Source organism: Triturus cristatus, chromosome 12 (assembly GCF_964204655.1).
Source record: "Triturus cristatus chromosome 12, aTriCri1.1, whole genome shotgun sequence".
NCBI lineage: Eukaryota > Metazoa > Chordata > Amphibia > Caudata > Salamandridae > Triturus > Triturus cristatus.
The window spans coordinates 54832454-54857098 of NC_140595.1; the positions used below are offsets into that span (position 1 = coordinate 54832454).

A 24645-nucleotide genomic window follows, 5' to 3' on the forward strand; every position below is an offset into this window, starting at 1 on the left:
TTGTCATTTCAGTACCCATGTTAAACAGTGATCCAATTTACCCTCTAAACAGCAGAGCACAGTTCCCCATTCATCTGTCCAGGCTGCCAAATGCCAGACTGAACATACTAGAGTCCGGCATTCCCAGAAAACATTTGGAGTATATTCCCCAGGAATTAGGTCAAGTAGCCATTGTATCACCCATGTTCATAGGAAGGACTATAGTCCTAGCCTGGTCTATATACATGAATTGGAATTCTACACTCAAAGGAGGAACAACAAAAGGCATGGTTAACGGTTGCTCCTACTAAGCATCTGCAAGTACTGAGGCGAATGAAGTCATGATTTGTAAAGGGTCCACAATGGCCCCAACCAGTGGCACTGCTGGACAGGAGCTTGTGCCATGTTGTGGTAGCATCACCCATCACCTGGAGCACTTGGTCCGTTTAACCAAGGTCAGAGCTCCAACGTGCCTTATGAAATACTGCCAGGCCAAGTGTTAAAGGAACTGAGGCCAGAGTAGTCCAGAAAGCTGGGTTCAGTGCAGAAGACTAAGCCCCAGAGCCCTCATTCCACCCATTGTCACCAGGAGGTGTGGCATAGAAACCCTAAATAAAAGCCCCTTCCTGGCAGCCTTAGTAAGGTTCCAAAGTGCTGCTGAGGATGCGGCCAGGGTAGCCTTGCTATGGCAGGTGCAGCTAGTGAATACCCTTAATCTGTACACGGAATGCAATTGCAGACATCCAGAGCACCCCCTCCACCCCCCCCCCCCCCCCTGCCAGGAGAGCCCCTGAGGAAACCTTGAGCACTCTTACCCATTCTCAAAATTAGCACAGACAATAATTCAGTTTAAACCCTTTATTTTACAATAACGTGAAGCTGTGAAATGAGACCAGGTCTGGCCACCAAAGATTTCCTCCAAGAAGCTTCCTGTGGGAGGAGAGTCACCTACAAGAAAACAAGATGAAGAATGTGAGTCAGGACAGCTACGGCCACCAGAGATGTTGAAGCACCCACAATAAACTAAGACTAACAGATTCTTTACAAGTTTACTCCCCCCGCTCTGCTGTAAACCAAACGGGTAAGATTCCTACCACAACCTATCGGGGAGAGAAGGCCCCAACAAGAACACCAGTATATTAAAGGGAAGTAGAAAGGAAAAAACGTGTATGCACAGGTCACTGCCTTGTGAGACGTTTTAAAATTGAGAAGAATCCATGCATACATAAACCCCATTGGTAATCATCACTCCTTGAAACTTATTGCTAGGCCATCCTTTACAGATTTTAGCATCTGGGAGCTGCATCATACTCCTGAAACCTACAACCCTTCATGCAGACATATGCCATTTTAGATCCCTGGGAGTCTGCTATGGAACATATTTCTCGTCATGAGAATATTTAAAATTCCCATTTCCTCCTCTAAAAATATGACGTGGGAAGCTTTCTAGGCACCCTTTGATCTTCACGTATTAAGAGTTTCCTCATTTTCCTGCAGCCTCAGTTAAAGCTTTAGCCAAGTGATGCAAAGCAAATGAGACTGACAAAACTTGAAGTATCCCCATCCCTCCTGGGTAAGATCTCACAAGGTGAGCGTTCTCCCACAGTCTTGGACAGCTTCATAGCCTGGACCATTAAGCCCTTCCAGATTTACCTTCCAAACCACACTCTATTGCAAACCAGTAGGATCTGCTGGTCACAAACCTGGTGCAGCACATCTGTTATTTCTCAAATGTATTCCCATGGCACAGTAAACTACTTACCTCCTCATACACTTTCTATTCTCCAAGTCCACTCCCATCCTCACAGTAATATTGCCTTGTGTGCCATTCTACCACCACCTCAGTTAAGGCAGTGATCCAAACTACTAGAGGAAACTTAATCTCATGCATAACATACTTTGGTACAGTGCATGTTAGGTTACATGTTCATAACTTACCTTCCAAAGTGCAGGCAAAGTCAGATACAGTCTTAGTGGACAACTGAGCAACACCAGGTCAGCTGCTTGAGGATGCTCCAAGGCTGTGGTGGAAAATAGCAACACATTAGAATCAGAAACAGCTATGTACTAGGTTCAGTTTGCAATCAGAGTTGGTACAAAACTGGACAGAAAAATCCACTAAGAGTGATCGATAATGTACCAACAACAAGAGCCAAAGTCTCTTCAGTCCTGAAGGCTCCAGCTCTTGCCCCACTCCAAGGGGGTCACTTCTGGTTATAGGGAGTACATTTCACTCTGCAGTCCCTCAAAGGCACTCTGAGGTACTCTCAGAAGCCAGAACTCAGATCAGACCAATCACAGCCATTTCTCAGTCAACACAAGTAGTCAGTTCATCCCTAGAAGTATCCCAATAAAAACCGGTGGCCACGTGGAGCCTCAGCTGTAGTGCCAAAGTCAGGCTCAAAGTATTTTTTTAATCAAGTCATTATAAGAGGCTGGGGGGGGCAAGTAAGCAGAATCTAAAAGGTGAAACATAAATGACAAGAGAAGACTGGATTAAGGGTTGTCCGTTACCATGTAAAGGAAGGTTTACACAATTGAGGATATTTCTCATGGGTTTTAATAGTACTCAGCATCCAAAAAAGTTTGTATCCAAAAAGCGATGCAAACAGACCTCAGCAGCTATCCCCTCACGTACACTAGCTGGAGGAAGGAAGCACCAGGCACCATTAGTAGCAACGTACATGTGCTAGATCCACCATATTAAGGTGAGACCAAGATTAATAAACTCTATCTGAGGAGGCGCTCACAAGGACACATTTGTAAAATCCCTCCAGTCCTATACTGCAGCCTCCAATCTACACCTTCCCAACTCCACTCACTGCTTTACTTAAACCTCAGGCATTGAAGAACACAAGCACATTTTACTTTTACACTGCTACTATACACACTACAAACCAACTTATGTTTGTGGAAAATACTATTACTGCTGAATGAAATTTTGCAGGGTGAATGCATTCCTATTTCATCGAACCAAATCCATAAAACATATTTTTACCAAATGCATGAGGTGTAGACTGAGTTTTAATCCTGAAAAACAGTTCTATTGGTTTGCTGCAAGGTCCACTGTTCCACACCACTCCCCTGTGTGCTTCAGGAACTTTTGCAGCACGGACGCTGCTGGAAATCTGTAACAGAAAGCAAGCACAAATTAGTACAAAGCTCAAGTAGAGAAGCAAATATCTTCAGGTAGGAAAGAGACTTCAATATTTGGGCATACAATACCAGCAATAAGGCCTTCCAGTGTCAAAGGTAGAAGCTCTTGCTCGGCCAGAGGGGTTTCTCCTCCAGTGACTGGAGTAGATTTCACTGCGAGATGCCCGAATAGAGGCGTTCTGTGCGGCCCTTGGGTGCCAGAATTCAGGCTATCTCGAGAGAGGTGACAGACCGGGCCCGATCTCTGTCAGCTCTCAGTTGACGTCAGCACTGCAGCCGGTTCACCCAGTGGGACACCCCCAAAAAAAAACGGGGGCCCACATGGGGCCCCGGCTGCAGTGCTGAGGTCAGGCTTAAATAAGCCTTTTTTTAATTTAGTCATCACATAATAGAAATAAAAGTAAGAAATAAGAAAGTAGAAAAAAGTAGGGATACAGAGGATAGGAAAGAGACACAAGAGGCTGGATAATTGCTGTAAAACAGCAAAATGTGAAGCCCGTTAGTACTCAGTGGGTATCACAGATATCCATCTTAGTGGTACTCAACAGCCAAACATTTTGCATCTAAAGACTGACACAGAATAGGCCTCCAATCGCCATCTCTCATGGGAGACTAGCAGCTTAAATGCGGGACTGGAGGAAAGTGCCCCTTTTTGCATGGTTGCCACCCACCTTTTGCCTGAAGTTGATGCTCTTTGACTAAGTGCACCCTGAGTTCCTGGTACGCCGGGCCCATGTTCTTCCCTAAAACTGTACTTTGGTACCTCCAAATAGGCACCTCTGGCCACATGTAAGTACAAGGTATCATAAGTACCAAGGGACTTGGGACCAGAGAAGACCTCTAAGGGCTGCAGAACTTGTGCCGCCCTTAATATCCCTTTACCATAACACCCACACACTGCCATTGCAGGCTGCGTGTCTTGGTGCAGAGAAAAGTGAAGAGTCATAACACATCCCTGCCATGCCTACAATCCACTGCCATGGTATAGGTAAGACATCCCTCCAGCTGAGTGCACGACACTGGTGAGGGTACAGGTGCATGAGCCCTGTACCCCTACATTGTCAAAGTCCATTTTTAGACATAAGTGTAGTAAAGCCATAAAGAGTATATGGTCTGGGAGGTTGTCATTATGAACTCCACAGCACCATAATGGCTTTACTGAATTCTGGGAAGTTTGGTACCAAACTTCTCAGCACATTAAACCCACACTGATGCCAGTGTGGGATTTAATGCCAAAAGCACTCAGGGGGTATCTTAGAGATCACCCCCCCAAAAAAGACCTAACACTAGTGTCCTGGCTGAGTGGCTGCTCGCCAGCTGCCAACCCCAGACATGTTCCTGGACCCCAGGGCCGAGAGCCTGCTGCTCTTGGGGTTCTGAATCAATGCACATGCTAGGACACGGTGCCAAGTCTCCTCCCCCAGGATGGGCAGGGTCCACAAAGGGGAAACTTCAAAGGCTTGCCACCTTTGAGAGCTTAGAGGCCTTTGCTGCTTCCAGCAACTGACCCCCCACTTGTTCTGAGCTCCACTTTGGGCGGGAGAATCAGCGGGAAAACCAAGTGAGTAAGGAGAGGTGCGACCACCTGTGCCAACTCCACCGCCCAGGTTGGGGAGGAGAGGCACAACTCAGTCCCCACCATCTTTAAGATGGAGGACCCAGCCAACCAGAGTGAGGCAGATACCCTCCCACTGGAGGGTGGCATAATAGGGGGTGTACCCACCCCAAGGAAAGTACCCATTGGTCTCAACCTGTACCTACCTGAAAAGCCCCCAAGTTTAGTAATTAAGGGCAACCCTGGCCCTTGCCTCAGAAAAAACAGAAGGACTGAAGAGCTGTGCTGAAAGAAGGACACCAACTGACTTGGCCCTGGCCCTAGCCCTACCCACCTGTCCAGGCCTCGACCTACTCCAGCAAAATCCTGGCGTGTCCAGCTGCCCCCCAGAGGACCTCTCCTGCCTTCCCTACCAAGTCTGTCTCCTGTGAGCACCAGATTTGTTTACCAACAGACTCTGGTTCCAGCCGGATTCACGAGTCTGCACCTGACGCCTACAGCCAGAGTTGGAGAGGCCCAACACCAAGAGGTGGTCTCCCTAGCAAACCCAACCTGGGATCCAGTGACCCCTGACCTGCCTCAAGCAGACACCTGCAGCCTCCATCTGGAGGGTCCCCCCCACGGGACCTGGTAAGGAAACCAGACACCCCTGCACCGGACGCCCCACTGCCTTGGGTGGCCCAACAGATTGTTCAGGCAACACCCATCATCATAACTTACCTCTCCAATCAGTGGTCACCTCCAGGAGGCCCCCTGCCTGCAGTCTGTTTTGATTGAAGAATCCACATTAAAACCGACAGAGCACCCAACTCCAAATTAGCACGCGGCTGACCCTGTGCCGCTGTGGGTGCACCTTGTGTGCAAACTTTATACCCCTTTAGCCCAAGCTAAACCCTAGGAGCTTTGCTCCCACATCCAAGTGGCGTGCCCGTGAGCAGCCACCAAGCGGAGGCCCACTATCCCCCATTGGATAACACTGGGCCTCAGGACTCTGCACCCAGCTGCCCTAGTGCCGTTGATGGTGCTTTTTGGGTGCATCCTGGACCCTGGGGAGGGGGGGGGGGGGGTTGGTGTTTCTAGGCAAACATAAGTAACCGTTTTATTGTAAAACAGTTTTACCTTTTATTGAAATAATATCCCAGTGTGATAACTAGGCATATCATACAGAGGAGAAAAAGTAACCTACAAAGAAATCCAAAAGTAATTTCAACTGTACTCAGTTTACAAACCTGTAACAGTCATTGTCATTCAGCTTGCTTACATTGTTCAACCGGCTTTAAAAAAAATACCACTTTACTTACCTGTACCAAGTCCTGCTTGGTTCTAAAATAAAAAGCCACAAAAGTAGTTTTTTGTTTTTAACACAATTGATCCGAGTTCAGTGTGTACTATCATTTCTTGCCAGAGTGTGAACAATAAATGCTTAACACTACCCTCTGATAAAGGCTTACAGCTCACCCACACTGCCACAAATAGAGTAACGGTATTATCTACTTTTACGTCAGTAAGTCTTTGGGGGATCCACTGGACTGTGCACATGATAATGTACTTTGGTATAGTATATACAAAGCCAACTTCCTACAGGGACCATGCACCTTTAATTGGCACATGCAAGTATTGCAGCCACCATGTTACAAGACAGCAAACATTAATAAACACTGCACATATAAGCCGTTCACTTGACATGTCGAAGCTCCATATATGGTCACTCACAGGGAGCCAAGGCAACTGCCATTTCCAACTAATGCAGACAGAGCAACCACATTTGATTTATAAAGCGCACAAATGCCATTGGGCGTCTTGGCGCCAACATTTACCAATTTACTGACCTGAAGACAGAAAATAAAGACTAAAAGGAGAGGACATTTAGGATTTCAGAGGTTGGTGAAAGCTTGTCATAAGGACGGACATTTAAGGTGGTGAGAGTCCATTCCAAAGTTGAAAAGTGAGCAAAGTTTCTGCCACCCAAAGAGACGCTCTTGATTTTTTGGAAGACTTTTTGAAAGTGCAGATCGCAACGGTATTAGGAGTGTACCACACAAATGTATTTTTCAGCTACTCTGATACAGAGCCATAAACTGCTTTATGCGCCAAACAGAGCCTTAAAGGCCACCCTTTTCAAATGGAAGCAGTGAAGCTCCGATAAGGCACCAGAAACAGATTTGAACTTTGATATTTTATTAAGAAAGTGACCAACTGCGTTCTTCAGTCTGAAGCTTGTTCAAAGAGCGTCATTTTATACCCAAATAAAGGCAATTGCAGTAATCCAATCTGGATAACAGCAACGCAATGGCAACAGATAGCTGCCAATCAAAAGGTAGAACCTCTCAAAGTTCAGCAAGAGCACAAGGTCAATTTATTAATCCGATCTGTGAATAATCGATCAGAAGCAAAAATGACACCAAAATTCCTAGTTTTGGGTACTGGAACAGGGGGAGAATCCGGAGCCTCCAAGAAGGATTCTAAAAAGAGGTGTTCTTCCCCAAATAGGAAAGCCTCCGTTTACCTTCCATATGTCCCACCCACCCAACACTTGGCACTGCCTATCACCAACGTTAAAATGGGTGGAGTTAGGCCGTACAGCAGCTTAAGAATTAGAAGATGGTAGAATCCTTACTATGAACTGCAACACATCTTAGGGGCAGTGAGAAGTGTTTTTGAGATGGGGGTTGGTTTGCTCACATGGGTGGTACATGGTTGGTATCAGATTCTCTGGTGAAAGCAGGAGCACGATGAAAGGTAAGTTGAACTAATTCCTTCATTGTATGTGGGCAAGTTCATCCCTAAGCCTGGAAGTACAATGCATTTCCATTCCCTGGTCTGCTCATTCAAGAATCTGATTCTCCAGCCTCGAGAAACGTAGACATGAAAGTGGTCTGGGTTTTTGGCCTAAACAGCTTTGTAGTTTGTGGAATACAAATGTTTGCGATTGCAGGGTAAGATTTGCCCCTTAAGCACCCATAATCCATTATGCAAGTTCGCAGATGGCCAGGTTTATCTATGAAAGGGGGGGGTGGGGTGCAGAAGGTTTAAGGAAACACTAGAAAAGCCAGCTGTGCCCAGGTTACTCGACTGAGGCCATTCAAGTCCAGATGAGATGACGACAGAAAGGCCTTTTCTGGAGAGTTTGTTATCTCACACTACTGTGAGAAAGTGCACTAGTGTCAAGGCAAAGTTACGCAGTTTTAAGGCTTCCAACTCCCCTTGCCTCCCTGGGTGTGCACAGTTGCTGTAGTAGATTCACTCTGCATGTGTCCTCTCCATCTGCGTTTATGTAATGCACACAAACTACAGGGAAACCAACAGAATCCGATCGTAAAGAGGAGAAAGTTAGCCGATTATTCAGCAGTTGCTGAGGAGAGGTTACTCAGACTCATATCCACAGGCAAGACCCGCTAGAGAACCAGCGAAGTACTCCATGGCCAGGACTGGCAGCCAAAGAAACTGAAAGGCTTGGAATTGCCAATGCAAAACTATACCACCGTCTACCATCTCGTTCACTGCATCTCTGCAACAACCTAAAATTAGAGAAGAACAAAAAGTTAAAGAAAACTCAAGCCAAAACAGCAGCCCTTAAAAGCGGACCATTCAACTTGGGGAAAGCAAGTGCACAAGCAAGTAGACCGGAATTTCACTTCTGGTTGGGTCTGAAAACATGCAACTGGCCCACCACACTGAAGACCATCTTACAGCGGATCACAAAGGATAGTGGGCAAAATACCATCCCGCTAAAAGTCAAATGTACTCACCGATCTAATGAGAAGTTCTGAAAAGCTGCAGGAGGTGATGAACCAGCTACAGGCCTGCATGAAAAGAGAACATGGATATTACAAGGCTCTCCATCTTAAAAGGAAAAGCATGAAACCTCATGAACACTCCCACTGAAGCCCAAAACCACCCTCTCAGAGGCAAATGTACCCAAAGCAGGAACAGAACCCCGAAACAAGGAATATTTTTACTAACAGCCCCTAAAACGTACCTGAAGTATCGCACTGAACTTGCCTCTACCCACATACACATCAGACAGTTTGGCAGCTGTTGGCGTTTGCTTTTTTATGTTCTGGGGCACAATCTTTCCAAATTCATATGTGGGCCACGCCCTTTAAGAGCCTCACACAATCGGAAACACATCAAGTGAACTCACAGTGCTCCAAGCAATTCTGTCTCCTTTGATAAATGGCCTTGCAGAAGCCACCACCACTAGAGCTGCAGCCAAGGAACCAACATTGGTGCCTTTTTCCTTCGAGCCAGACTTGGGGACTTAGAGAATCACCTGGGGAACAAATCAAACCCTACACACGGCATTACTGAATATAATCATGAAACTGACTTCAATAAAAACAGCCAGCACAAAATCCCTCCAATCTTAAAGCCCAAATTTTATAAACCCGTTCCCTCTTTTTACCTTTAACACCAATATGCATTACCAACTGCAAGAAGGCAACTTTTGTTTCCATCCTTTGCATTTCAGATTACGGACGAGATTCACTCTTCACCTTGCGAGAGTCAACACTACAGTGAAACTGTAAATTAGAACCAATTTAACCAACTAAAGTGCTTACTTGATATAGTGTTTAGAAAACTCCATTACCCCCCGACCAGCGCTTTCCTACCAGATTGCAGTTTTTTTTCCCCCCCATGGGAGTTATTCCAGTTTCTTAAATTGAACTACAACTCCGAGAAAACATTTGTGTATTAATAAAAAAAAATTGTTTTTTTTAAAACCCCACAAAAATTTCCCTTAATAATTCATCTAAGAATAACGACACCAAAATAAATACCGCTTTTTGGATAAGGTGGACAAAAGCATTTTGCAACATTGAAAATAAACAATACAAAAACTTGAAAAGATACAAGCATTTAACCTCAAGACGATCAGGTTTTAAATGCATAAAAACTAATCAATTTAAACGTGTTGTAGAGAACAAATTTGCGTTCACTCGAAACAAAAAATATTCTAATATTTCATTCATATCAATTACGACAGTCTCTCAAGAGCAAACATTACCCGATATTAAACATACTCAAACCCCATTATTGGAAGTTACACAACAAAACTACGAAATAGATTAATATTCAAAGTATATAAAATATATACCACAAAGCTCGCCCACCCACCTCAGAAAAGCCGTTCCATCTCCAGCCTTATTCCGCGCTCTTGTTCGATAGTAGATGAACATGGAAGCCCTTAATTACAAAACAGGTAAGTTACAGACACTAAAATCACCCGAGAACGTTCGCTAAGTAACAAACTGGATAATATTGCCAAAAACCACAAACAGATAAATTGTACTTACGACAGAAATGCAACTTCTAAATCTTAAAAAAACAACATAAACGCCTACAACCAACTTACCAGAAACAAAATTGAGCAGCACAAACCCCTCAGACCATTTTTAAATCAAAAGTGCAGGTGAGGCTTTTATTCACGTGGCCACCTTTGGACAAATGAGAGGCTCGCCGATAAGAAGCCACTCCTATCGTAGTCACGTGACAGTCTCATGGCCAATCCAAGGCTTCCCTGAGATCTTGGCGGGAGCGAGGAGGAGGCAGGCGGAGCTCGAGGGATGGAGCCAGGTGCACAATTCAGGTGTCATTGATTGGCTCCTGAGTGAGAGCGGCGACTGTGATTGGCCACGTGCTATTTGGGTGAAATCGTCAGTTGTGTCTTTATCTCCCGGAGGCTTTTGGGTACCTGAGGGTGAGCAGGGAACGGCCGCGGAAGTGGAATTCTTTCTGGTCGGAGTTGCCTCGCCTTGCCCCTATTGGCCTTTAACTCCTCGTTCATTAAAATTAAAATAAAAAGGGGGCGTGTCTCCTGCACAGTTTATTGACAGTGGCTGTAGGGAAATAGCTCTGGGGTTGGGGTGAGAATAAAGAAAAGTGGAGAAACGGGTTAGAGTTGTCACCGGCCATATTTCACCAGCTCATGCTCTATCTCTGTGTGGACTTTTCTTTAACAATCTAATGCCTTCTGGGAGTTGTAGTCTTGGCACACCTGCATTGCGCAGCAAATAATATGTAGAGTTAGACAAGCTTTATAAAAGAAAGCTAGGCGTGCATTCATGTGTGGCTGACACTGAAGGAGAATTCAGATTTAGAAATATTTGTTACTGGATCGGGGTTTTCTTTTGAAATGGGTACTCCAATCCCCAGACCAGATGTGTTCACTTTCCAAAACAAGTGTTAAGGTTGACACAATGCACACACTTCCAAAAATGCGTTCTCGGTGATGGAGTCCCATTGCAAAGCAGGTATGGGGCAACACTTTGTGGCTAGGTCATGTCCCAGACAGTGCGTGAAATGGGTAAGTAGGTAGGTAAGTAGGTACTGAGGACCTACACTTAATGTGAAAGGGAAAGTACCAGCACTGGGCATTATTTGTAATGCGAGAGTACCAGCACTGGTGCATTACTTGTAATGGGAGAGTACAGGCACTCCTTGGTATCAGCAGGTCTTTTGGGTAGTGAGTACCTGAATTTCTACATTTCATTTTCAGCACTGGTCCTAGGGCACCCCTAATTCCAGTACTGTGACTCCTCCGCTGATCTGCTAGTGCACTGAAACATTGTTCTGCAGTACCTCGCACCCTGTCAATATTCACTTCTGGTCTCACACACACAATTATACTAAACTTCCCCGGTCCTGACACAGTATCCCTGACCCATCAGCTGTTCCAGTGCAGTGCTGGAGCACCCACATCCTTCACCACCACTACTACTATCCATGCACCTCAAAGCTAGTGTGCATTACCCTCTGTTGCTCCAGTACTGAAACAGTCAGCTGTATGCTGCCGACCCCACTGCAGTCCTTCCTCTTCTTGTGTTTGCTCCTCCCCTTTAGCATGGGAGCATTACTTATGTCCTTCCACTGCTCATTTTTTTAGGCTCTACTTTTTTTTTGTGTTTGAGCACTTTAGTAGTGTGTGTCTTTTTCAGCAGTCTCCCTTGTGTACTTCTACTTCTTCCGTGTTCCATCCACAAAGGAAGGACAGTCTGTCGTACTGTGTCCCCCCCCCGCCTCAAACGCAATCCCTCCGTTGTTCCTGTTGCTCTCCCCTGTCACTGATTGTGTTGTCACCTCCCTCACACCCTTGTCTCCCCCTCCTGTCCTTGTTCACTGCACTGGCCTCATAATACCCCCTTTGGGTCAAAGTCTACCAGACAGTTTGCTAAACACATCTGGGGGGATTCAGAAAGCTTACCTGGAAATGCATTCCGCCCAATGCTCAACATTGGCTTTGTGGTTTGTAACTCACATTTTCTGGCTTTATTTGCCTTAGGCTGTCCAGATTCAGTTCGTCCCTCCCAAGGAGCAAAGCCTTTTCACACTACCTCTCCTTGTTGTTGCTCATTTTCTGTAATTAGGCTTGTTCTTATCTTGTCACATTTACTGTGCATTCAAAGACAGAGGGCGAGTGTCAGGTCCCATGCTCACTACACCACTGGATTCAAGCTAGCCTGGCTGATACAGGGTGATGCCCTGAAACCGGTCCCAGGATACTTGTTTCCGGTCCAGGGAGGACCTGGCTAGGCAGTTCGGGCTGGACTGTTCCCATAAGGAACAGGGCCAAGACTGATTTGCATATGGCTGGGTCCAAACTGGGGTGGGGTGGTGAGCAAAAGAATGATGGATTAAACCCAGATCCTTGTGACTTAATGTTTGCATTGTCCAGCATTCCGTCCATCAATTGTTTCTTTTGCATCTGTCTTCCGAGAGAGCTTGGGGTTTACTTTTTTTCCTCTGACTTCAAAGTGAGAGGATTTATTTGACAATCTTGCTGGATATTGGGGTAGGAAAGGGTTCTTGTCTAGAACATAACATTTAAATAAACTGTGCAAATATTTCAGAATTAGCAAAGCAATTTTGTAGTTCTGAAATGTGATGAATAAATATAATTTACAAAGCGCAACTTATGCCCATGGGAGTCTTGGCGCTATAGAAAACGAGGATAGCTATAGCAGATTTCAGCGGCGAGTCAGGCCGATGACCAGATGCCTTCTAATCCTGCGTGAAAAGCCAGGTCTGTAAGGCTTTCTGAAACTAAGTAAAGAGGGAGCAGGTTTTAATATCAGTGGTAGGCTGTTCCAGAGCACAGCTGTAGCCCTGAAAAAGCTCTTCCCACCCCAGTTGGTCCTCCTAAATAAGGGGACAGTCAGGTTCATGGCAGAGCCTGAGCGAAGCATCCTCGCTGGGATGTACGATTTGAGTTTCTCCTTAAAGTGGGCGGGCTCCAGTCCATGCAATGATTTATAGGCCAGGCAGAGAGCCTTAAACCTACATCGTTGTCTAACTGGCAACCAGAGTAGGTTCCTGAATGCTCCTGTAGTCTATTCATGTCTAGGAATTTTCAATAGGAAACGGGCAGCAGCATTGAGGGAAATAAATACTTTAATATGATCAAATCCACACACTAGGTGATGCAATTTCCATACATTATAATTTGTGCGCTGTATAGTTTTATTAGTAAAACTGTCTGTGCAAATGTAGTGGTCCTTTCAATTGACAATGCGTTCTCTCTAATGGCTCCGCTCCACGCCACACCACTGCACTCTTCACCAATGCACTCTATTTCATTCTAGTCTAGGCCACTCCTCTATGCTCTGCATGACGCCACTGCACTCTATGCCAATGCACTTTAGTCTATACCATTCCACGTTACACCCCTGCACTCTGACGATACACTGTTCAACACTCTAATCTACTTTCCACTCTAAGCCACTCTACTCTACCCAGCACCACTCCACCATGCCTCTTCACTGTTCTCAAAACCACTGCACACCACTTTACTCTACTGTACACCACTCTACACTACTGAAGTCTATGCCACTGCATTCTACGCCAATACACCCTACACTAGTCTACTTTGCACGACTCCAATACACAACACTCTATGCCACTCCACTCTTTGCCATTCCATTCTACAAGACACAACACCACTCTCCACTACACCAATACATTTTAGCCGCGCTGAACAGCAGCCACGTTGGTGTACAACATGACTAAAACACTTTGGCAAAGCCAATTGCTCTTGCATTAAGCTAGACCTATTGGCTTTGCCAATGCTTGTTAAGCTGTGCCTCCTTTCTTTTGCTTGCCGTGCCTCGTTTCAATCGAGCTGTATTAAGCGGCAGGGCCTTCTCTTCTATCACCCCGTAGATTTAGAAAAATCTTCCAATCATGCTTAAGATTGTTCACTGCAGAGCTTTCAGGAACAGCTCTGAGAACCCATCTGTTCTATCCAGTCACTGGTTTAAAGTCTGTTAGGCCAGCTGCATATCTTCCTCTATTTGTCGATCAGCTATGCACTCCAGGAAAGTTTTTAGAATCCTCTGAAAATCAAGTCACAGTTTGTCCCAGTAATGAGCATCAAAGTCCTTGACCCCAGCTGCCAGAGTGAAACCCCGCTTTTAGGTCTGGCCTAGACAGCGCTATAGCTTCATTGCAAATTTCATTTTTAAAATAAGTCCTCTTCTTCCTTCGGTCTGTTCTGCAGTCATTCATATTCTGCTTTCTCCTGTTACAGTAAACTCTTCAGCCATTGGCTCTATTGCACTTTAAAGGATGGCATCTTACCAGTTCACATTTGCCTAAAAAGAAGTCTACCTCAGTGCAAGAGCTAGCAGGGCTTCTTTTTCCGACTTTAATAATAATTAAAAAAAAATTGTTATCCTTTTACATTATTTAGGTTATCCTTGGGTGTTTTAACTATGTGTTCGGGTTAAAGAATTCAAAAACAGTAGCACTCTTCTTTGACTAATAACATCCATTTTCTCTAATGTGCATTAAAGCCAAAAACTATTTCTATACCTGTTGCAAGAAGAACCACCTCGTTGGAAGTACCCATTTTATTCCATTAAAATTTTACGTGGTTATTGTAGGATTTCCAATGAATTTCTTGAATTTAAAGGATTTTGTCTGTTCCCTTAGGCAGCACATGCCCCCTTTCACCTCTATGGCATACAATTTGGCAATCTTGCTGGATACAGCGGGTAGGAAAGAGTTTTTGTCTAGAACCCAACATTTAAATGTACTGTGCAAATATGTCAGAATTAGCAAAGCACATTTTTTGTTAATTCTGAAGTCTGTTGGATATAAATACTTTAATATGATCAATTCAATACACTAGGTGATGCAATTTCCACACATTATCGTTAGTGCACTCTATAGTTGCATTTGTAAAACTGTACGTCTGTGCAAATGTAATGGTCATTTCAACTGAAAATGCGTGTTCTCTAATGAAGGTGTGCTTCCACGCCATGCATTCTCCACTCTACTCAGCACCACTCCACGCCAATGCACTCTACATCATTCTTGTCTAGGCCACTCCTCCATAATCTGCACGCCACGCTCATACACTCCACTCTACACCAATCCACTGTGCGCCACTCTAATCTACGTTGTCCGCTATGCCACTGTGCTTCACATTGTTACTCTTCTCCACTCCATGCTACTCAATCTACTCAAAACCACTGCACTATAGTCACACCACTAAAGTCTACACCACTCTAACACTGCACTTTCTGCCATTGAACTCTACGCCACTCCAAACCACTATACTCCAATGTACCCCATTCTACGCTACTACACTCTTGAGACACCACTCTAATCCATGCCACTGCATCCTATAATGCTGCACTCTACATGACTCCTATACGCTACACTCTATGCCATTCCACTCTACAATACTCCACACCACTCTTCTCTACGCCACTAACTTTGTGTCATGTTGAACAGCAGCCACATTGGTGTACGAGAAAGCAAAAGACACACAATTGATGGACGGAATGCAGAACCAATCAAAACATTCACCCCCAGTCAAGAGATCGGGGTTAAATCTATCATTTGTTTGCTCACCATGCCACCCCAGTTTAGACCTGGCCATATGCAAATCAGCCTTGGTCCTGTGCCTCATGGGAACAGTCCAGCCCAAACTGCCAAGCCAGGTCCTCCCTGGACCGGAAACAAGAATCAGGATGCTAGTTTCCGCTCCAGGGAGGACCTGGCCTGGCAGTTCGGTCTGGACTGTTCCCATGGGGCACAGGGTCAAGACTGATTTGCATATGGCTGGATCCAAACTGGGGTGGCGTAGTGGCCAAAAGAACGATGGATTTGACCCAGATCTTTTGACTGGGGGAGAATGTTTGCATTGTCAGCATTCCGGCCATTATTTGTTTGCTGTAACACATTGGTGTACGGCATGCCTAAAACACTATGGCAAAGCCAATAGCTCTTACATAGGCAAGACCTAATAACTTTGCCAATGCTTGTTTTGCTTGCCCTCCTTGCTTTGTTGGCAATTTCTCACTTCAAGCGAGCTGTATGAAGTGACTTAAGAGTATAAACCACAGCGCATTTAGTAACAGCTCTGAGAACCCATCTGTTCTATCCAGGCACTGGTTTAAAGTCTGTTAGGCCAGTTGCATATCTTCCTCTATTTGCTGATCAACTATGCACGCCAAGAAAGATTTTAGAATCCTCTGCAAATCAAGCCACACTTCCTACCAGTAAGGAGCATCAAAGTCCTTGACCCCCAGCTGCCAGAGCGAAACCCCACTTTTAGGTCTGGCATAGAGACAGCTTTAGCTTCATTGCAAATCTACAAAAATTAAATAAAGTCCTCTTCTTCCTTTGGTCTGTTCTGCAGTCGTTCAGATTCTGCTTTCTCCCGTTACATTAAACTCTTTATCCATAGGCTCATTGGCTCTCTTGCACTTTAAATGATGGCATTTTACCAGTTCACATTTGCCTAAAAAGAAGTCTACCTCCGTGCAAGAGCTAGAAGGGCAATTCTTTTCCCAACTTTAAAAAAAATTCAAATAGTTATCCTTTTACATTATTTAAGTTATCCTTGTGTGTTTTAACTACATGTTTGGTTTAAAGGATTAAAAAAACAGTAGCACTCTTTTCTATGACTAATAAACTACATTTGCTCTATTGTGCGTTAAAACCAAAACATTTGCTATACCTGTTGCAAGAAGAACCACCTCCTTGGAAGAACCTGTACTATTACATTAAAAGTATATGTGGTTAATTTAGGTTTTCCAATTAAAATGTTCTATTTAAAGCATTTTGCTTCCCCTTACGCAGCACTTTTCGCCCCTTCATCCCTATGGCATACAATTGAAACGAAATAAAAAATCAACCATAACACTAATTTGTCATGGTCAAATCCTCTGGCCAGGCCAATGATTGTTCCTTCTTTATTGCACCTTCTAAGTTAATTTCCAGGAACGAAAAAGACAACCCCACCTATGCTTCTCTAGCAGCATTAGAAACTATGCTTTAAGGTACTACACTTGTTATCTTATGTGCATTTGTAAGCGTGAGGGCATCCTGGCACTGAATAGTTGTGTGCCTAACCTTACCTATAGTAGGTTGGTTAAGTGAAAAGCCAGGTCTTCAGCTTCTTGCAGAATTCAAGCAGAGAGGAGGCTCTGTCATGGAGTGGGAGGCCGTTCCTCACTGGTTGTTCATGGGTGGGACGTGTGGAAATAGGAGTCCTGTGGAGCAGAGGTGTCTTGGTGGATGGAGATGCAACTGTTCAGGTAGGTGGGGCCAGAATTGTGTAGTTCCTTGAATGGAAGGGTGGGTGGATGTGGAGTTTGCATTGAGTGAGTTTGTGTTTCGGGAGCTAGTGGAGTTCCCGGAGGCATAGTGTAATAGGAGTTGTGTGTGGGAAGTTGAGGATGAGTCTGGCTAGCAAGTTCTGGGTGGTCTGTAGCCTTCTAGTCTGTTGCTTGGTAACCCAGCATAAGTGTTCCCATAGTCCAACTTGCTTGAGTGAAGAGTTTTTCTAGTGTTTTTTGGGCACCATCTGAAGATCTTCCTCAGCATCTTCAGAGTGTGGAACCAGGATGCAGATGCTGTGTTGACTTCTATGGACATGTGCAGTTTGCTCTTGCTTATGCCAAGGTGTGAGAATTTGGCCTGGTATATGCGGTCTACTAATTAAAGTGGGCGCCCTGTACCAGTCTAAATGACCCTTATGATGTATTTCTAATTTCTAGGTTTGGTGAAGCGCAACAGCTACCCCAGCAATGGGGCGTCCCGGCGCTGAGAGACATGCTCACACCTACTAGACGGGGGAGTAGATAAGGGCCCTAGAGAGCAGAAAAGAGGAGGGTCTTGATTGCTTTGCGAAAGACTGGGAGACAGTCTATGGAACGTATGCTGAGCGGGAGATCGTTCCATAGTTTGGGACCGAGAACGCTAAAGGAGCGACCTCCAGTGCGACAGAGCTTAGTTCTGGGTACTTCCAGAAGAAGTTGGTTAGAGGAGCGTAGTACACGGCCAGGAACATAGGGTCGGGCCAGGTTTCGCAGCAGAGGGGGATTTCCCTGTTTGACAATTTTAAAGATCGTGATGAGAGCTTTAAATTTAACTCTGTGTTCCACGGGCAGCCAGTGGAGTTTGCGGATGGTGGCTCTGGCTGAGCATCTGCGTGGGAGACCGACCAGCGTTCTAGCCGCCGCGTTCTGGATTCGTTGGAACCTAGCCGTTTCTGCTTTGTTTGCTCCCAGGAGGAGGACGTTCGCATAGTCCAGGCGTGACAAGATGGTTGCCTGGACAATTAGCTGGCGAGCCTTTGAGTCAAAGAGTCCGAGTATAGGCCTGAGGTTCCTTAGGAGACCTATGCAGGTGGCTGCCACCTTTTTAGTGTGTGACTGGAAGCTAAGGTTAGCATCCATCCAGACTCCCAGATTTTTTACACAGTTTTTAGGGAGTGGAGTGGTGCCAAGGGATGACGGCCACCAGTGCTCGTTCCATAGGCTGGTGTTTCGGCCAAGGAGGAGCACCTCGGTTTTCCCAGCATTAATTTGGAGGTAATTATCATTGTGCCACCGCTGCCATGCCCTCTCTGAACTTGGATGCCGCGATGGACGGGCTTTCCGAGAGGGTGACGACCAGCTGGGTGTCGTCGGCGTACGAAACCAGCGTGAGCCCCCACTCTTTGGCCACATCCGCAAGCGGCTGGACATATAAGTTAAAGAGGGAGGGGCTCAGCGCTGAGCCCTGGGGGACTCCTTGAGCTATGGGATGGGATTTAGAGAGAAATGGGGGGGCTGACACCTTGAAGGATCTGTCCTTAAGAAAGGATTGGAACCATGCAAGAGCGAGGCCAGTCACACCGGCTATCTCCAGACGTTTCAGAAGAATGTCGTGGGATACCGTGTCAAAGGCTGCGCTGAGATCTAGAAGGATCAGCGCAGCACTTTGACCGGAGTCTAAAATCGTCCGGAGATGTTCGGTGGTGGCCAGTAGGGCAGATTCAGTACTATGGCCCGCTTGAAAGCCATTTTGGGATGGATCCAGGATTCCGTGGTGGTCCACATGTTTCTTGAGGATGCCATTGACATGGGCTTCTGCTATTTTAGATATCCAGGGGAGGAGGGATATTGGCCGGAAGTTTTCCGGCTTGGAAGGGTCCAGGGTGGGTTTTTTGATTATCGGTGATACCCACGCTTGCTTCCAAGCTATGGGTACAGAAGCAGAGGTGAAGGAAAGATTGAGGATATCCAGCATGGGGGGTAGGAAAAAGTCAATCGAGTCCAGAAAGTGAGAGGGGCTCATAGGGTCAGCTGGGGAGCCAGACTTCACTTTCTTGCAGAGTTTGGTCAGATCAGCAGCCGTGATGGCAGGGATTTGGGTAAGAGGGGTGATGGTGGAAGCTGGTGTCTTAAGTTCTCCAGAGTGAGAAGGGTTCTGCAGAAAGGTCGCATAAATTTTTTGGACCTTTTCAACGAAGTATGTGGCCAGCTGCTCGCATTGTTCGTTGGATGAGATTTTGGGAGAGGGCGACCTAGGGTTTTGGAGTTCTTTGACTAGTTTAAAGATCACTTTAGATGGGTTCGGGTTGGAGCTAATTTTGTCAGCATAGAAAGTAGTGCGGGTAGTGCTGATGGCTTTGTGATAGATTTTAAGCTTGGATAAATAGTTAGCCTTATCCTGATTGTCAAAGTTTTTCCTCCATTGACGCTCGGCTTTTTTACAGTCCTTACGCATCGCTTGAAGGGTGTCATCGTACCACGGATTAGAGGGTGTGTTACGTCCTTTAGTCAGCTTGGCTGGGATGAGAGTGTCAAGCCCATTAGTAATCCAGGTAGTGAACGAGGTATAGGTCGCATCTATCTCCTGATTGGCTTCGCAGTGGAAATCTCCTAGGGTTTCATGAAGAGCGGGGATGGAGAGTTTGTGCCAAGGTCTTTTTAAGCGACAGTTGGATTCAGTTTTATACTGACGTTTTGGTGCTAGGACCATTAGTTTGATGAGGTAGTGGTCCGTCCATCCCATGGGGGTGGGGATCTCTGTAACTGCCTCTTGGATGTTGGTGAAAATCGGGTCTAGGGTATGGCCGGCTGTATGGGTAGGAGCATGGATAAGAGAGTTAAGTTGCAGTGCCGAGAGATCTGCAAGAAGATTAGCGATTGTATGGTCATTAGTTAAATCAATATGCAGGTTAAGGTCACCTAGAATCGTGAAATTGGCGGATTTGGTGATGAGCGCCGTGGACGTTTCGAGGAGGGCGTCAATGAACCTCGAGGACGGGCCTGGTGGGCGATATATGTATAGACCAGATATCGTAGACTGAGGGCTAATGCGGATTTTAAATTGGGCGCATTCACAGTCTGGGAGAGATTCTTTGGTAAAAGAGCAGGTGAGGTGCTTTTTATAGATGACTGCGATGCCGCCGCCTCGAGTTTCACGGTTTATGGTGGCCAGGTGAAACTCATCTGGGAGCGTCAGGTTAGGGATGGTAGTTACGCCGTCTCGTAGCCATGTTTCGCAGAGAAAGAGGATGTCAGGATTTTCATCCAGTAAGAGTGAATTTACCTCTAGATGGTGTTTAGAGAGGGATCTGACATTGAGCTGTAGTATCGTCAGAGGCGGGGTTGTGGTTCTGGCACGGCCTCCCCACACACGAGTAGGCATGCTGGTGGAAAAATGGCATCGATTGCAGTAGAGTTGCGAGTGGCCCAGGATGCCAGTAGCATCAGAGCATCTTTGGCTAGGGTTCATGCCAAGGAGTTCCTCACGGTCATATCGTATAAGCAAGTGGGGCCTGGTTAGACCAGGTGGACTGGCGACTGGCGATGTTGTGGCGATGACGGGCGCAGACGGGCTTGCCTTAGGCACGCCTTCGGCGCGCAAACGGCGCTCCCGCTGCGCTCGTCCGCTGCGCTTCCGGTGACAGCACATGATGTAGGGGGGCGTGGCCTTCAGGGGGCGTGGCCTCAGTCCTCGCCGAGATTGGCGTTTTGTCCGAGAATGGTTCGGTTACGAGTCAGCGCTAGTTCCGCTGCTCGCTGTGCTGTAGAAAAGGTGAGTGCCCTGGCGCTTTGCTAGAGTGTGGTGAGTTTTAAAATCCACAAGTTATTTCCGTGACACAAAAAGAAGTTTTAACAGTTCTAAAAACTCCCGGCTTCCGCCTCAGGAGTGCGCGATAGTCTGACTTAGGCGCTAGTGGTCAGCGCTTTAAATACTGCGACAGGGGGGCGTGGCCTTCAGGGGGCGTGGCCTCAGTCCTCGCCGAGATTGGCGTTTTGTCCGAGAATGGTTCAGTTACGAGTCAGCGCTAGTTCCGCTGCTCGCTGTGCTGTAGAAAAGGTGAGTGCCCTGGCGCTTTGCTAGCGTGTGGTGAGTTTTAAAATCCACAAGTTATTTCCGTGACACAAAAAGAAGTTTTAACAGTTCTAAAAACTCCCGGCTTCCGCCTCAGGAGTGCGCGATAGTCTATGAGGTCAAAGATAACCTTTAGAAAGCTATCCTAGTGGTAGCTGTGGAGAGCAGCCTTCAGGCTTAATCTTGAAGGTATGTAAAGCAGCTTGTTTTACCAGAATATCACCTCCTGAATTAATTAAATGAAATGAGAACCACACAGTAGTTATATAAAAATATGTATTTATTAATATAACACTCTCTAGTATCCTCTACCCAAGGATAGAACACAAAGCACACAATACGAGATCAATAGAACAGTTGTAAGTAGCACAATACACAGTGGGCTCCAGGGGGAGACCAAACCATATACTAAAATAGTGGTATAACAACCAAGACTTGGGTCAAGACAAGGTCTGGAGCACGTAGAATCGCTGAGACCACAAGGAACCACCCAAGGTGAGTAGATAGGGACCCCACGGAGGACGGGTGCAGTGTGCTAACACGACCGCGGGCTCTGTACAATTCTATGGGGAAGTTACAGTTGCAATTTTACAGTTTTATGACCCTTCTAGGAGTACATCGAGGAAACCCTTCAGAACATAAGAGGTTGGAGAGCCACCCCACCTGTGTAAACCGAAGTACCAGAGTTACCTATCCGAGAGTAGCCGGGTTCATAGGGTTGAAGTGGCGTCGGAAACCACAGTCGTTCTAGGCTTCGAAGAAGTGCTGCTGCCGTGAAGGTGAAAAGCGTCCAGTGGAATCCAAACCTGGATTCTGTAAGGAAGGAACCTGAAAGCAGAGGGGACAGAGTCTGGGTCACTTCAGAGTGACCAGGGACTCAGGAGACGAATGCCCACCGATGTCGGGTGCTTAAGGTATGAAGAAGGAATGCAGGACTCTGCAGCCACGAGGACCAGGAGACGACGACCAGGAGCCAGATGTGAGCTGTCCCTCAAAGGACGTTGAGTGCTGAGCGGTCGGTGTCCGGCTGGAGCACCAACAAGCCTTGGCAAAAGCAACCTATGCAGGAAGGTCAAGCAGGTTACAGGGTGGACCAGCAAGGTCCAGGGGCCTCACCAAGCAATGGGGAGTCAGGGCACGTCTGGAGCAACCAGGAAAGCCCAACAGAAATCAAGATGACCCTCAGGAGGACCCACAGGCCGAATGACCAGGGGTCACGAGGGGGACATTGAGCAAGATTACAAAGTACCAGCCCACGGAGCACTCGGTGCGAGGAGGCCAGAGTTCTTTGGTGGAAATACTGCTCAGGGTCAGGACTACACAGAGTCCAATGCACAAGCTCGGGAATCCCCAACAAGCATATGCACTTGCAAATAGACACGGTGCACAGGGGTTCAGGTTATGCAGTCCCCACGAGGGATACTGGCCTCAAACTTGCTAAGCGGGCAGATCAACCTCAGGGACCTTCGAAACTCACCTCCTGTGTTGCTGGGATCTTCACAGTCCGCAGGAGCTCCGGAGCAGCAGACCAGTCAGTTGCATTGAGGTGCCTGCGAATGCAGGGGAGTGACTCCTTCACCCCAAGTGAGATTCTTCAGCTGTCCTTAGCGCACCACAGGTCTTGCACGGAGGCTGTATGGAGCAAGGGCACAGACAAAGCTTTGGACGAGAGGGTGACAAAGTCGGGCCCAGTTGAAATCCAGAATGTCCAGACGGTCGAAGGTCAGTGGTTTCGTCTTGTAGAATCTTATCCACGTAAAATCTAAAGATCTACAGTGAGGTAAGCCCTTTTGTACCCACATGAGAGGGTTGGACAGATTCAGGGGACCCTCCTAGGGGAGGGGCAGGACAGAGGGGAGGTTACCCCCGTGTCCTTTGTCCGGTTTCACACAAGAGCAGGAGCCAATGGCTCCCAGAACTGGTTTGAGCTGCACTATGCACAGGGACACCAAATGTGCCCCAGGTGCAGACTTTCAGGCACTCTCAGAGTGCACCCACCCAGCCACAATACACTAAATCCTGTCTGGGAGGTTGTCTCACCTCCCTGTGACAGGATGCCTACTGTGCTGCTTCCTCTGCTCGAACGTGGCTCAGCAGCAGGAGGGCAGAAATGTGCCTCTGGTCGGCAGCATCCATTTTGTGCTGTCCGGGTCGAGAAGGCTGGCATCGGATAGACCAGTGACCCCATGAAGCTCGCTTCAGAAGGGTGGAATCAAACCTCCCACACCGGTTACCGGTGTGGAGGTTTGTTTCCAAGGTGTTTGATACCTAACACATGTTTTGTTTCAGCCATTTTCGAGATAGCATTTACCACAAGGTTATAATGCACCTCTACCTATATGTCTGGCTGAGTCACAGACAACCCGGGAGAATGGTCTCCGAAGGCTGCAGAGGGGCTCTGCTCATGCAGGGGCACCCCCTCATGTAAAACCCAGCACCCTGCCTTCAGGATTGATAAGGCCTGCTATAGGGGTGACAAGTTTTAAGTGTAGTGACCTATAGATATAGTGAACCTATATCTAAAGTAAGTGGTGCAAACACCAGCTTACACAGGTTGCAGTAGTAGACCTGTAGTTCCATTTTGCATTGTCTCCCATGGGTGGCATAATACATGCTTCAGCCCATGGGAGGCCTCCGAGGTACCTATGCCCTGGGTACCATATACTAGGGACTTATAGGGGCACCCCTATATCCAATCTGGAGTGTACCAAAGTACATGCATAACAATTTAAAGGAGAAAGCAGATAGAGTAGGATTCTGATTAGCAGGATCCCAGTCAGACTAATCAAAACAGTGCAACATTAAGCAAAATGTGAGGGTAACCATAAGAAGCAGATCCTACTTTCCTACACAAGGCTCCTGGCCTGGTTCAGAGTTCGGCTGGCTACCAGTTAAAGTACCATGGTGAGGTGTTCTTGCCGGTGGTCACTAGTTCTATATTGTTGGTGTTGAGCTTGAAACTGTTGGCTTTCATCCACTTAGTGACTTCGGTCAAGCACGTGGTGAACTCTTGTCTTGTGTCGGGAGCCTTGTCCGAGAGGAAGAGTATACGTTTTGTGTCTTCAGCATAAGAGGATGTCGATGTAGTGTGCACGGAGATGGGTCTGTAGTAGGAAAGGATAACTGGGTTAGCAGATAGTTTCTTGAGTAGGGGCGTGACAGCAGCATACTTTTGCATGTCCAGGAATGTGGACATGTCTATGGGCGTGTTGAGGACAGGTGTTTGTGCTTCACTGATCAGTAGGAGTCCTTTGGCAAAGGCGTGCTGGGGGCAAGGGTTATATAGAACCCTCAAGTGGATGGTAGTAGCAATTTCCACGGTGGTGACAGCA

At 46.7% G+C, this 24645-nt stretch overlaps 1 long non-coding RNA gene across 1 annotated transcript; it reads right to left on the reverse strand.

Moving 5' to 3' along the window:
• Positions 1–822: 822 nt before the first annotated feature.
• On the reverse strand, positions 823–10129 carry LOC146772453 (uncharacterized). The gene is made up of 6 exons (XR_014972067.1): positions 10047–10129; positions 9809–9877; positions 8440–8493; positions 2978–8208; positions 1918–2000; positions 823–927 (listed from the first exon to the last, which is right to left on the reverse strand). It is a non-coding gene; the product is annotated as an uncharacterized LOC146772453 (long non-coding RNA).
• Positions 10130–24645: the final 14516 nt, after the last annotated feature.